This window comes from Primulina tabacum, chromosome 13 (assembly GCF_025594145.1).
Source record: "Primulina tabacum isolate GXHZ01 chromosome 13, ASM2559414v2, whole genome shotgun sequence".
Classification (NCBI taxonomy): domain Eukaryota; kingdom Viridiplantae; phylum Streptophyta; class Magnoliopsida; order Lamiales; family Gesneriaceae; genus Primulina; species Primulina tabacum.
In genome coordinates, this window is record NC_134562.1 from 18,696,182 (window position 1) to 18,711,391 (window position 15,210).

The 15,210-nt window shown below is 38.2% G+C and overlaps 1 long non-coding RNA gene across 1 annotated transcript in view; it reads left to right on the forward strand.

The window, feature by feature from the left end:
• LOC142522233 (uncharacterized) overlaps positions 1-11,397 on the forward strand; it is a 39,707-nt gene extending 28,310 nt beyond the window's left edge. Inside the window, exon 3 of the long non-coding RNA XR_012814422.1 lies at positions 11,270-11,397. This is a non-coding gene — a long non-coding RNA (uncharacterized LOC142522233). The remainder of the gene's footprint in view (positions 1-11,269) is intronic.
• Positions 11,398-15,210: the final 3,813 nt, after the last annotated feature.

A 15,210-nucleotide genomic window follows, 5' to 3' on the forward strand; every position in this document is an offset into this window, starting at 1 on the left:
ATTCATCAACTTATCAAATTTCAATCTTAAAATCCCAAACGCATCCGCTAACTCTTAAATTTTCAAGCCTAATATCGATTCATCCTTAAAAACCCTTGATTAACATTCCTTATAACAATATAACCATGATATCCCAATGTTCCATATATTCTAAAAAAGTCTAAACTCTCAAAATTCTTACTATTTGTGGGGTCCTTACCTCCTAATCGTTATTACAATGCAATCTGATTAGGGTTAACTAATTACAGCGGAAAACGAGTTTAAATTTTCTTTATAATGAGCCCAAATCATTTTATTTGAATACTAAAAATAGTATTTCATCTCAATTCATAAAAACACGCCCACACGTAATCAAAGCCAATCACATACAAACAACTTATATCCTCGGGACATGCTCCGGTATATAGATACATATACATATATACTGGGAACAAAACATAAACCTCAACTCAAACTGTGACCCCTCCAGAAGCACCATCTCCGGTCTCCTGATATCCTGGAGTACCTGCCATTGTCCACACACAAAGACAACAACAGCCCCCCTTAGGGGTGAGCAAAGCTCCGTATGGAACAACCAATCATATATACCACAGATATCTAAACGATGATATATGGTATGCAATGCATGTATGTCGTGGAGGTATCAGGTCAAATGCCCATCCACTGAGCACATGTCAGAATCAATCGAATCGCTATCAAATCAATGCTCGAGCTGGCACACCGGCCAATATGGGATACTCGTATGATAGCGTCGGCAAAGCGCCATCAAATCCCAAATCTCATATCCAATCATATGGGGCCACAATTGTCTATGCTTTACGGGTCATATAATACCGGCATAGCGATTGTGTTCACAAACCCCGGAATCCAATCAAATCATATCAGGGTATCCAAGGATCATAGCTCAACGCGCATGTCATGTATCGATGTATGCATAAAATGATGTGTGTTAACAAAACATTTATTTTATACACCGATATCTCAATCTCAATGTCATGTATGCAACATCAATCGACAAATAAGGCATATAGACACATAATCTCATTCCAATCAATCAAATCAATCCGACATATATCATATAATACAGATACATGTCGTATGTTACTCGGTTGCAACATACCTCAATTCTTCGTTTCTAGTTGATGTAGCCTGAAGATATTGATATTACACTTTATCTACATCAATAACATACTCATTCCAATCAATAACATACTCCAAAATCATTAATATGAGTTTCAAATATCATTTGAAACTTTCAAAAATTCATATCAAATCAAATTCATATCACAATTCAATTCCGACTTCGAATACAAGTTTCTTGTCGGTTATTCTACTACATATCAGAAATTCAACTTCAAATACAGGCTATTCCAGCACTTTGATATTTAGAGCTGCTGGAACTAGAAGAAAATTACCTCAGTCAGAAGCTCTCGACGCGACGATCACAAATATATAATTTGTTTCGCGTTTAGACAGCATCTCGAAGTCGATTCAGACGAAAGAAATCGAGTTTTCCTTCTTTTCTCTCGAAGCCACGGTAAGGAAATGAAGAAAGAGTAAAGCATAAGTCTCGTTCTTATCACCACCGTTCTCGCGCTCGAGCGGTAGAATTCTCGCGCCCGAGCGCGAGAGGTTCTGCCCCCGAGTTTCAAATGCACCGCGCTCGGGCGGTCAAAAATTACCTCTGGGGCGCGGCATGTTCTGTCCAAATGCCACTTGCTCCGCGCTCGGGCGGTCGCAAACTACCGCTCGGGCGCGAAGTGTTCTGCCCGAACACTTAAAATTTCTACCTTGGCGCTCGGGCGGTCATTTTTTACCGCCCGGGAGCCACTCGTTCTGTACAATTATTTATGTTTGTACTAAATTGGCGTCCGGCCTCTCCAATCGAGCTCTTACAACGTCAATTATATTCAATATTCATTTTCTCAACTTCATTGTCACAATATACATCAAATACATAATCACATAACAATTTCATAAATTATCGATAATCACACAGGATTTACGATAATACGATACACGGTCCTTACACTATTTAACCCATTTAATTATCGCTTATTGCTAAACTAGTCCCCAAATTCCTTAACAATTGCAACAATCAATTCTTAATTTCCTCAAAATTATCTTAATTGGTCTTTAATTTCGAAAATCCTACGATTAACCCATAAGTTTTTATTATTCTTAATTTCCTTCTACGGGTTTCCCATAACATAATTCGATAAACTTAAACTTATTTACCCAAAAATAAATTTTTATAACCAATCTTACTTTTCATCAACTTAAAATCCCAATTTATCTATTTTCTTATTCCCAAAGTCGTTGTAATCCTCGAATAATTAATACTTACGTCTAATTCCCGAAAATTAATTCGACTAGTAACCATGAATCATAAATATTTTCTTAGAGAATCTACGTGTCCCAAAGCATTCATAACATTCTCGATTAACTTATAGCCCAAAAAGTAGAACGTCAATTCTAAAACCTAAAAATCAACATCGTCCAATCCCACCACAAAACCAACATGCGTTAAAAGAAAATAATTTCTTATTTCATATCGTAACACGTATAAAAATTCAGAGCATATAGAACATATATTATCGTGAAGCTACTAAACATGTGACGTAAACATTTAATTCATGTACTTATGCAGGTAATATCATAAAATCATATAAAGCATGTAAACTTACAAATTGAGGCTTGACGACTGATCTTCCCGGCACTGATGGTGGCACAACCCTTTACAGAACCATTGCTCTGATACCAACTGAAACGTCTGACCTTTTTATTGCTTTAAAAGTACTGGAAAATTTATTTTTTTTAATTTCGGCCAACTATTAAAATATTTTAATAAAATATTTTGCCCTTCTAGAATAAAACCTCAACCAACTAGTATTTAAAAATTCAAGTGAAATAGTCATAAAGTAAAATCGTCTACTGTTTTACCAAACCTAAAAAGCAATAATTTGAAAAGTAAAGCCCATACTAAACCTTTCAAAAAATCTCTCAAAAGCATAAGTAAATAGTCTTAAAATCTTTAAATGAAATCATAAAGCATATTGCGAAAAATGTAGCGCTGGTCCTCGGGTTGTGTGCGCCTTCAGTCCAGTCAAATCACTCATCAAGTCCTCCTCAATACCACCTGCATCCATCACACCTAGTGAGTCTAAAGACTCAACACACCATAATCTTTATAACGAGTAATACGTAATACAGTCAACATATAACGGTGAAAAATACTTGTACTTAAAATATCGTTTTCATGAAGATGCATAAACACAACATTTTCTTAAACATTTTCATGATGCATAAAACTTTAAACATATTTTCATGACATGCAAACATGAATTTCCTTTTTCCTCAACATAACATGACATAAAACCTTAAACATAATCATGATCATTTTCTTTTTCCTTTGTTGAATTCAGATCGTTAATTGTGACTTTCCTCAACATGACATGAAAATCGATGGATCCATCTACATATAACCACAGTACTGGGCGGCGGGGACATCAGCGACACTGTCACCTGTCAACTGAGCCTTGGCCTATCATGATCAAATAGAAATACGATCGTCGGGGCTCACTCTAGGGCCTTCTCTCATACATGGGCTCCCTCTGGGGCCTTCTCTCCTCACGACATTCCCATTCTTACCTCAAACCTCATATCCTCATAACCTCATATTCGCAATAATGGAAACACGATCTTCAGGCTCCCACTGGGACCATCACCCTCACGATGTCGCCATCATTAACGAATTAGTCACAATCACTTCACTTCCTTCAACATTTACATTCTCACCACTTTATAAAAATCATGCATAATATAACATTTTGTTTTTGAAACCAAGCATGCAACATGTCTTTTAAATGTCTTCCTTAAATCATAAAATCCCTTAAAAATTTAAAAATCAGAATTTAATCATGAACATTTCATAAACATTTAAAAATAATCATAATATCATAAAAATAGCATTTAGGGCACTGCCATGACCTTTACTAATTTCTAGGTGTAAAAAGACCGTTTTACCCCTGGACTCGACATTTTACGTTTTCGACCTTTTACTTGATTTCATGACTCTAACATGTCCCAAACAATTATTTAAGCCTACATGAATTTTCCATAATTTTATTTAGCTTAATTCGATGACTTTTAATTTAATCTTTAAATGTGACGTATTCATACGTTTTAATCCCGAATTAAAACCAAAATTTCATATAAAATTCCCAAATTTAAAAATTAGACTTATAATAATTATTTAAGCTTAAACATAATTTTTCATAATTTTATAAAGCCTAAAACTAGACTTTTTAATTAACTCGTTAATTAGCGTTTCGTGCGGCAATTAAATTCTGAATAAATCCAAAAATCATTATTTTGATCCCAAATTTTACACATAGCATTTTTAAGATTTATTCTACCCTTACAAGTTATGAGCCACCGCCGTGGACCCATGGATTCAATTGTAACCTTTTAATTTCTCAGTTTTAACACCTTATCGAACGCACCGAGCCATCTCCTAATTTACTCGAGCCACGCCCGAGCCACCTTGAGCCAAACCCAAGCCAACCCACCTAGGGACCCTACTGTGTAAGCCCAGCCCGAAAAACCAGCCTTGGCCCGCCCAAAACCCTTCTGAAACTCGCCCCATATTTCTGCACGATTTGTGTGTGAGACTCCCATGACCCATATGACTCCTAACTAGCCTAGGACTTCTCCCAGCCCTCAACCACTTGCCCCCTCACGACCCTAACCTTCCCTGGACCCTGCACACGAAATTTCTAAATCAAGGACAGCAACCTGCGCCCCACCCTAGCTCCCTGCGTGCGTTCGTGATGCTTCGTGTGGACTCTTGCTCGAGCCACCACGAGGCCTGACCCTTCCTACCCCTCTCTGGACCGTCCCAAGTCATCACCCAGACCACCTAGCCCCGCCCTCAACCGAGCCATTCCCTTGAAAATCTCAGCCGACCACCATCACCTTACGGGAAGAGTCCTATGCAGCGTGGACTCTTCCCTAGCCTGGTGCACGAGTCCTAGCCATGCTAGGACTCTTCCTAGGACCTAGTCACATCCCAAGCTAGCCCTCCTCAAGACATGGTCGAGCCCCTAAGCCCCATGCACAACCAACCTAACTCATGAAGGCCAACAAGCACATCGGCCCTACTCACTAACCACCCACGGTTCCAGCTTTGTTCTTCTAGTTTTGCAACGTTTGGGTGTGTTTTAGGACCCTTGAAAACATGTAAAAACATCCTCTAACCACTCCTAATCATGGCAGCCCCTTTAACAACATAAAAACATGATGTTGGGATGCAAAACACAAGTTTAAGACACCTATGCATGTAGTTACGAAAATTCCATCTTGTGTGCCATGTTTTTCATGCAAAACAATTTAAAATAATTACTATGGTGTGAAAGATGAGAAAAGGAAGATATATGGCGTGCCTTTGCATTTTTAACGCACGAAAAATCGTTGACGATTTGCGAAGAACGGACAAGAACCTTGGCTTGAATTTCCCTTGAGCTTTTTCCGAAAATCCCCTTTCAATTGTGTGAGTGTGCCGTGTGTTTTGGTGGGTGAAATTTCAGAAAAGAGGCGTGTCAAAGTATGAGGTTCGGGGAGGGTTTTTAATATATTTTATAGTTAATTAATTACTAACTAGGCTTAGGCCCATTAAGAATATAATTAGGCCCATTAGTGCTTAATTAGTATTTAATTAAAATATTAAAAATAATTTTGCTTAAATAAGTTTGTAAATTTATTAGCCGGGTTGCCATTACGTTTGTATTTTTGTTGAAAATCTACCACCGATAAAAATTACGTCCCGGCGTATAAAATCACATCAAAACCCCTTATTTTCAAAAATAATAAACAGCATCACCCATATTTTAAATAATTAAAAACAATTATTTAATAAAAACATTTTCTATTTTTTAGCCCTCAGGTTTCCGTTCCTCGATCGCAACTTGAATAACCTTTAAAAATACATTTTAATGCAACAATGTAGAAAATATATTTTAAACATGTAAATATGCACAACATAATTAATTCATGCAATTAAAACATTTAATTAAAAATACAGGAGAATTTAATAATTCAAATGCATGTGGTTCGCGTGGACCTTTAAATTTTCGGGGCGTTACATCATCAGTACCTACAACAATCAAGTCTAGTGAGTCTAAAGACTCAACATGCATATACCGTGAATAACAAGTAAATATATCATAAAATTTCGTGTAACGGAAAAATATCGTATCGTAAAGCGTAAGGTGAAAATCGTGTCATGACTAATTATAAATACGTGCATATCTAAAAATCGTACGTAAAAGATTTGCTCGATAGAGCCCTTTCATAAAATATCATAATGAGATTTTTCTGGTAGAGATAATGTTTCTACGCAAGTGGCCCGTAACATAACATGAATGTCTGATCAGAATAAACCACAGTATATTTGGCGGTATAGATCAGCACAGCCCTTGGACTGGATGCCCGTACCCATACATAAACTTAAATCGGTCGTAAGTCACCGGGTAGAGATCCCATAAGCGTGAGGTGGCCACAAGACATATCGCATATATCTCAAAAATAAACATTTTATATTTTATGCACGTAATATAATTATAACCCTGTTTTCACCGGATGAGTTGGATCGTTCCCAGGCTTGCTGCGACCTAATTCTAACATGAGAAACATGCAAATAATTTCAACTTGACAAAGCTTCGTAACAGAACCACAAATGAGACAAACGCGACTAACAAACTAATTTCTAACCATGACTCCGTACCAACCCGAACCAACATCGAACCATCGTTTAGTCATGCTCAAAATACACCTAACACGATGAAATAATAAACCTAAGAATTGTAATCCACGAATATTGGTGAATGGAGGCCAAAATCTTGAAACGCTCTTTCGAGAGTCACTTTGGCACATTGCACCGTAAATTATCGTACGACCTCTAAACTTAACCAAATCACAAACGGCCAAAGACATGACCTTCCCAACTCATTGAGGTACTGTCCAGTCCAAGGCCATAGGCTAAAATCCAACCAAGAACTCGCACACCACCTCTGAACCGCAGCAAAGCTGCTGTCAAAAGCCGTGACAGCAGCTGCGCTTGCTATGCTTCATTTACGAGGCCAACGGCCATTGGGGCTTGAACCACCGACCAGAGTCTCTTATCAACATCCTAAGATGTGGCTTGAACAATGGCTAAGGGCTAAAATCCAACCACAATCTAAGCAAACACTCATGACAATCCAAAGCTTCACCCGAGAACACCATGTGCTGTACCATGGGGGGTGTTGCTTTATCTTGCTGTCATATATCATTCAGTGGCCATATGATAGACCATAGCTTGATCTAGACATCATGAGGTATTGTGTGAACCATGGATAAGGGCTATAAGCCAACCAAGATCCACCCAAACCCCAAGAAGCCAAACTTCACTCACACACCAGAAAAAAAACGAACCGAGGGGCACTTGTGTTGTTGTTTAAAAGTTTTGATGTATCCGTGAACCAAGTATTGAAAGGCCATCTTGGTCACGTCTTAAACATGCTAAGGGAGGGTTCTAACCATGGTTACAGGCCTCAGACCAACCATGATCTGAACACTCTCCTTAGACAACCAACAACCAAAAATCGTGTCTCAACTTGCAACCATGGGGGAAAGTTGCTGTCAAGTCCTTACCCTGAGTGCATGGGCTTAAACCAACACACCAACACGACTCTAACCCACTCTGATACGTGTCTAGATGCAGCCTTGAGTGCCTGGAACCGACCCACTCCCTGCAACCAACAAAAACAATCCAACCGCGAAGCATAAAGCCAAGGCCGAGAAGGGGTTATGCAGTATTTTACAAGTTGCTGTCAAAAATCGGTTTTTCTCCTTAAAATCATGAACATATAATGTTTTAAAATATTTATAGGACTTGATTGAAGAGCAAAGAACAATATAAACATGCCTAGAAATTTGTTTTTCAAAGAAACAAATCAATACGACGAACATGGCACGACGGAGACGGAGTTCCTTTCTTATTTTCTTTCTTGTTCCCCTGCTGTTACACTGTTTCTAGCTGATGTTTTGTAACACCCCGAAAATTTAAAGTCCACGCAAATCACATGCATGCAGTTATTAAATTCCCTTGTATTTTAATTAAATGTTTTAATTGCATGAATTAATTATGTTGTGCATATTTACATGTTTAAAATATATTTTTCAACATGGTTGCATTAAAATGTATTTTTAAAGGATTATTCGAGTTGCGATCGAGGAACGGAGACCGGTGGCTGATAATTATAAAATGTTTTTATTAAATAATTGTTTTTAATTATTTAAAATATGATTGTGGGTTTTTCTTATTTTTGAAAATATGGGGTTTGGAGGTGATTTTATACGCCGGGACGTAATTTTTATCGGTGTTGGTTTTTTCAACAAAAATACGAACGTTTTGGCAACCCGTACTAATAAATTCACAAACTTTATTAAGCAAATTTATTTTAAATATTTTAGTTAAACACTAATGGGCTAAGTGGGCTTAATTAAATTTATTAATGGGCCTAAGCCTTGTTAGTGGATTAATTAGGTATATAATATATTAAACAACCCTCCCCCACTCTCATAACTCACGTCCCACACCCCAATAATTGATAAAATCTCCCCCTCAAACACAAATACACGACACACACCTTCAGCAATTGAAAGAAAATTCGTTAGCTTCAAGGGAGTTTCAAGCCTTGGTTGTTCGTCGCCGTTCTTCGCAATCGTCAACGTTTATTCGTGCGTTTAAAATGAAAAGTCACGCAATATTTCTTTCTTTCAAACATCTGTCACACCATAATATTTATTTGATCATAATTTGAAAGAAAACATGACACACAATTTTAATTTCGTAACTATGTGCATATAGGTTCCAAACTTGTGTTATTTGATTCCAAAATCATGTTTTATTGTTGTCAAAGGGGCTGCCATGAATTAGGATGTTAAGGGGCAAGTTTTACACAAGTTTAGGGGTCTTAGAAAACATGGAAAACACTACAAACGAAAAAAAGAAATATGCTGGAACCGTGGGTAAGGAAGTTAAGTAGGAGCCGTGAGTTTTTGAAGAGTTCATGTGCATGTGTGGTTCAAGGGACTCGATTGTTTGCATGGGGCTTGGGGGCTCGGTCAAGGATGGGTCAGGGTCAGGGGTGGTCTCGATCTAGGGCTGGGTTGGGTCCTAGGGTGGCTAGGGTTCAAGTTTTAGGCTTGGGGAAGGAGTCCACCCGAAGTGGGACTCCTCTCATATTCACGTGTAGAATCTGTGCGGGAGAGAAGAGGGGCTTGCGGCTCGGTCTGGGGGCAAGCTAGGTGGTTCATTAGGGTCCAAAGGTCATGGGCAACGGTCGGGCTAGGGGCTGGTGTGGCTGGATCGCTGCTGGCTCGACCAAAACAAGGAAACCGTGAGGGTTGCATCATAGAGCCACGCACAGGCTGTTTCCTCCTTCAGCTGGATTTTGCGCTGGTCCAGGGGCCTGGGCTGGTCTAGGCGGGGGCTGAGAGTTGTCCAGGGGTGGTCAGGGTCGGCTGGGTTCGGTGGTGGCTCGGCTGGGAGAGTCCTAGACATACAAGGAAGCACACACACACACACACACATGCAGAAACATGGGCCAAGTTCCAGCAAGTTTTGAGCGGGCCAGGGCCAGGTTTTTGGGCTGGGATTAGTCAGTAGGGTTCATAGATGAGTTGGTTAGGTTTTGATTCAAGGTGGCTTGGGCGTGGCTCGAGTAAATTAGGAGTTGGCTCGGGTGGTTCGGTTATGTGTCAAAAATGAGATTTAAGAACTAAAAATTGAATCCATGGGTCCACGGGTGTGGCTCATGACTTGGAAGGGTAGAATAAATCATAAAAATGTTATGTTTAAAATTTGGGATCAAAATAATGAGTTTTGGATTTATTCGAGATTTAATTGCCGCACGAAACGCTAATTAACGAGTTAATTGAAAAGCATAGTTTTAAGCTTTATAAAATTATGAAAAATTAGCTTTAAGCTTAAATAATTATTAAAAGTCTAAGTTTTCATTTTAGGAATTTTATATTAAGTTTTGGTTTAATTCGGGATTAAAACGCATTAATACGTCACATTTAAAGATTAATTTAAAAGTCATCGATTTAAGCCAAATAAAAATATGAGAAAATTTATGTAAGCTTAAATAATTATTTGGGACATGTTAGAGTCAATGAAATTAAGAAAAATTCAAAAATGGGAAATTTTACGCCCAGGGGTAAAACGGTCTTTTTACACCTAGAAATTAGTAAACGTCATGGCATTGTCCTGAATGATGTTTTATATGCTAGTATGATTATTTTCAATGATTATGGATGTTTATGAATTTTTAAGATGTTAATATGTTTATTTTTAATGTTTATGGATGTTTATGAATTTTTAAGATGTTAATATGTTTATTTTTAATGTTTATGGATGTTTTTATGATTTAATATGTCAAAACGTTTATTTTAAATGTTTATGATTTTAAATATTTATTTTAAAATGTTTATATTTTTTTATGATTTTTATATGTTAAAAAATTTATTTTAATGTTCATGGATTTTTATGGTTAATTTTTGACATTTAAAAGACATGTTGCATGATTGGTTTCAAAATAAAACGATATTATTATGCATGTTTTATTAAGTGATGAAAATACGAAATGTTGAAGGACGTGAAGGGATTGTGACTAAATATGTTGGAGATATCGTGAGGGTTATGGTCCCAGTGAGAGACCGACGATCGTGTTTCTTTGGATACGAATACGAATACGTGATACGAATACGAATATGTTAATACGTTGGCCAAGGCCCAATTGACGGGTGAGAGTTTCGCTGGTATCCCCGTCGCCCAGTACTGTGGTTTTCTCTAGATGGATCAATCGCCCAATACGTTTAAGAATACGAGTCACAATCACGATCTGAATTCAACATACACGAACATTAATATGAATATGTTAATATGAATATGAATATGAGGACATGAGTATGTTGATATAAATATGAATATGTTTATGTTTATATGAAAATGTTTATGCATAAGATTATGAAAATGTTTTTATTTAAAAGTTTTATGCATCATGAAATTTTTACGAAAATGTTTATGTTTATGCATCTTCATGAAAACGATATTTTAAGTATAAGTATTTTTCACTGTTATATGTTAACTGTATTACGTATTATTCGTTATCAAGAATATGACGTGTTGAGTCTTTAGACTCACTAGGTGTGATTGATGCAGGTGATATTGATTATGAATATGATAATGGAGGTCTTGATGGTTGACTTTGCTGGACTGAAGGTGCACATAACCCGAGGACCGACGCTAGTTTTTCGCACTAGTTATGATTTATGATTTTAAGTAATGTTAAAGATATTTTTACGTCTTTTATTTATGTTATGAGAGATTTTTGAGACGTTATAGTATTGTCTATACTTTTCAAATAATGTTTTTAGGTTGGTAAAATGTTTGACGATTTTATGCTTTAAAATATTTTACTTTGGATTTTTAAATGGCAGTTGAATGTTTATTTTTAAAATGGTGACAAGATATTTTAAATTATTTATATACATGTATATTTTTAATTATGGAGATTAAGAAGAGAAAAAAAAATTCTAGCACGTTTTAAGAAAATGAATAGCAGACGTTTCATGTTTTCTCTGAAATTTTTCGAAGGTTGGGTGAGGGAAAATGGCTAGGTAATTGAGGTGAAGGTTGCCAATTAAATGGGGAGTTTGAATGGCAATTAAAAATCTTTCTATCCATGTTTCTTTGGGAGATAAGGAATTATGTGTGATATTATTGGATTGAGGGGGATTTGGTGGGTGTGATGGCCGAGATTCTCTAAAAAAAATAAGGCAAGAATATTGCTTAAATCATGAATTTTAAATCATTAAAGTCTTAGATATCCATTATGTATTCTACTAATTTAATAAATTAAATTAGGGTAATCATTTTCTTGCATGGCATGGCTTGGTCTATAGAATTAATTATTAAAATGTTAGGTTATAATTTCTTGAATATATTAGGCCTAGATTAATTTATCTCAATTGGTTACACGTTTTAATTTAGACTTTAATTAACAATTGAACATAAAAGAACTTATTTAATAACTTAACTCCAATTAACTAAATAAATCTTAAAAACATTATTTAACATTAAAATAAATTATTCCTTGGCTTAAATTAAATTTAGGAATATTTTCTTATTACTAAATTTTATCTCAATTCTCCAACTCCAGTCCGGCCTCGCTTATTTAACCGAAAAGATAAAAACTAAACCTCTGCGTTTTAAAATAAATGATCAAATTTTAAAATGACTTAAACACTCCATGAATATATAAAATTATTTTTAATTTAAATAATAGCAATTATGCATGGCTTATACGTAATCTGATTTATCGAGTTCTACAACTCTCCCCCCTTAAAAGAAATTTCGTCCTCGAAATTAAAACTTACCGAATAACTCGGGGTACCGACTCCTCATTTCTGGCTCAGATTCCCACGTAGCTTCCTCCTCCAAATGATTAAGTCATTTGACCTTCACTAACTTCACTAGTTTGTTCCGAAGCTTTTTCTCCTATCTGTCCAAAATTTGCACTGGTCTTTCTTCATAAGATAGGTTCGGAGTGAGCTGCAATGGTTCGAAGTTCAAGACATGCGAAGGATTCGCCATATACTTACTCAGCATAGAGACGTGGAACACGTTGTGTACTCCGGCCAGATTCGGCGGAAGAGCAACACGATAAGCTAACGTCCCAACTCTGTCGAGGATCTCAAATGGTCCGATGAATCTCAGACTTAGCTTTCCTTTCTTCTCGAATCGCATGACACCTTTCATAGCTGCTATCTTCACGAAAACATGGTCGCCAACGGCAAACTCTAGATCTCTCCTCCTCTGATCCGCATAGCTCTTCTGTCGATTCTGAGCAGTCCTCAACCTATCACGGATCTTGACTACTACATCAGTAGTCTGCTGAATAATCTCCGGACCCAATTCGGATCTCTCCCCTACTTCATCCCAATCAATAGACGATCTGCATTTACGACCGTACAGTGCTTCATACGGAGCCATACCTATAGACGACTGAAAACTGTTGTTATAGGTGAAATCCACCAATGGCAACTTCGACTTCTAACTCCCTGAGAAATCGATGACACATGCACGGAGAAGATCCTCCAAACTCTGGATGACTCTCTTTGACTGACCATCCTCAAATCCACCAATGGCAACTTCGACTCCCAACTCCCTGAGAAATCGATGACACATGCACGGAGAAGATCCTCCAAACTCTGGATGACTCTCTCTGACTGACCATCCGTCTGAGGATGGAAGGCTGTGCTAAACAACAACTTCGTACCCACAGCTGAATGCAGACTCTTCCAAAAGGAGGAAGTGAATCTAGGATCTTGGTCAGATACTGTAGAAACGGGAATACCATGAAGTCTGACTAATGTCACAGTCATAGTCCTTCACTAGCTCCAACCAACGCCTCTGACGCATGTTCAACTCCTTCTGCGTAAAGAAGTACTTGAGGCTCGTATGGTCGGTAAAGATCTGGCAACTCTACAGGGCAAATACTACGGCTGCGAACTCTAGGTCGTGGGTATGGTAGTTCTTCTCATGGATCTTCAACTGACGAGAAGCATATGCTATCACCTTCCCATGCTGCATCAACACTGCGCCTAAACCGAGCTTCGAAGCATCGGTATACAAAACAAAGTCTCCGGGTCCTGAAGGCATGGCAAATACTGGTGCTGAAATAAGAACTTGTTCCAAAGTATCGAAGCTCTTCTGACACTCATCTCTCCACACATACTTAGCATTCTTCTTTGTCAACGACGTGAGTGGAACTGCGATAGAGGAGAATCCCTGAATAAACTTCCGATAATATCCTGCTAGTCCAAGGAAACTACAGATCTCTGATGCATTCTGCGGCACAACCCAATCTCTGACTGCTGCAACTTTCGCTGGTTTTACCTCGATACCGCTGCTAGAAACGATGTGGCCTAAGAACCCTACCTTCTCTGACCAGAACTCACACTTACTGAACTTCGCAAATAGCTGGTGCTTCTATAAGGTCTGCAAAACTTCGGTCAGATGTCTGCTGTGATCCTCTTGATTCTTTGAGTAGACAAGGATGTCGTCTATGAATACTATCACGAACTGATCAAGATACGGCTGAAATACCCGATTCATGAGATCCATGAAGATCTCTGGCGCATTCATCAAACCGAACGGCATCACAAGGAACTCGTAGTGGCCATAACAAGTCCTAAAAGCAGTCTTGAGAACATCGGCGTCTTTCACCCTCAACTGGTGATAACCAGAACGCAGATCAATATTTAAGAATATTGAAGCTCCCTGCAACTGATCAAATAAATCTTCAATCCTCGGGAGTGGGTATTTGTTCTTCACTGTAACCCTGTTCAATTCCCGGTAATCAATGCAGAGCCTCATCGAACCATCCTTCTTCTTCACAAATAAGACTGGCGCGCCCCATGGTGAAAAACTCGGGCGAATGAACTCCTTGTCAAGAAGTTCCTGAATCTGCTTCTTGAGTTCTGCCATCTCTGTCGGTGATAATCGGTACGGTGCTTTTGAGATCGGTGCAGTACCTGGCATAAGCTCAATAGAAAACTCCACATCTCGCACAGGTGGCATACCGGAGACGTCATCAGGAAACAAGTCTAGAAAGTCCCTAACAATTGGGACATCGGAGGCTGACTAGCTGGGTGCTTCGGGAACAGATACAAAAGTTGCTAAAAACGCTCGACACCCTCTACGCATGAGCTCCCAAGCCTGGACACAAGGTATAATACGCGGTAACGGAAAGTACCTGTCTGGCTCGAATAAGAACTGCTCTCTCCCAAGAGGTCGGACTAGAACAGATCTCCGCTGGAAGTCAATCAAAACTTTGTTCCTTAATAGCCAGTCCATATCCAGAATGTATCAAATTCTGGCATCGGCAATATGATAAGATCCGCATAAACAAGATTACCATAAAGTTCGAGGTCTATGTCTCGGATCACATTAGTAGCTGCCACCTCCTCTCCAGAAGGCAGTACTACCGAATATGCTATATCTAGCCCAATGGTCTTGACCTTGAGGAAATTTGCAAAGGTCTCTGAAATGAACGAATGAGTAGCCCCTGAATCTATCAAGTCATTCGTAGCTGAACC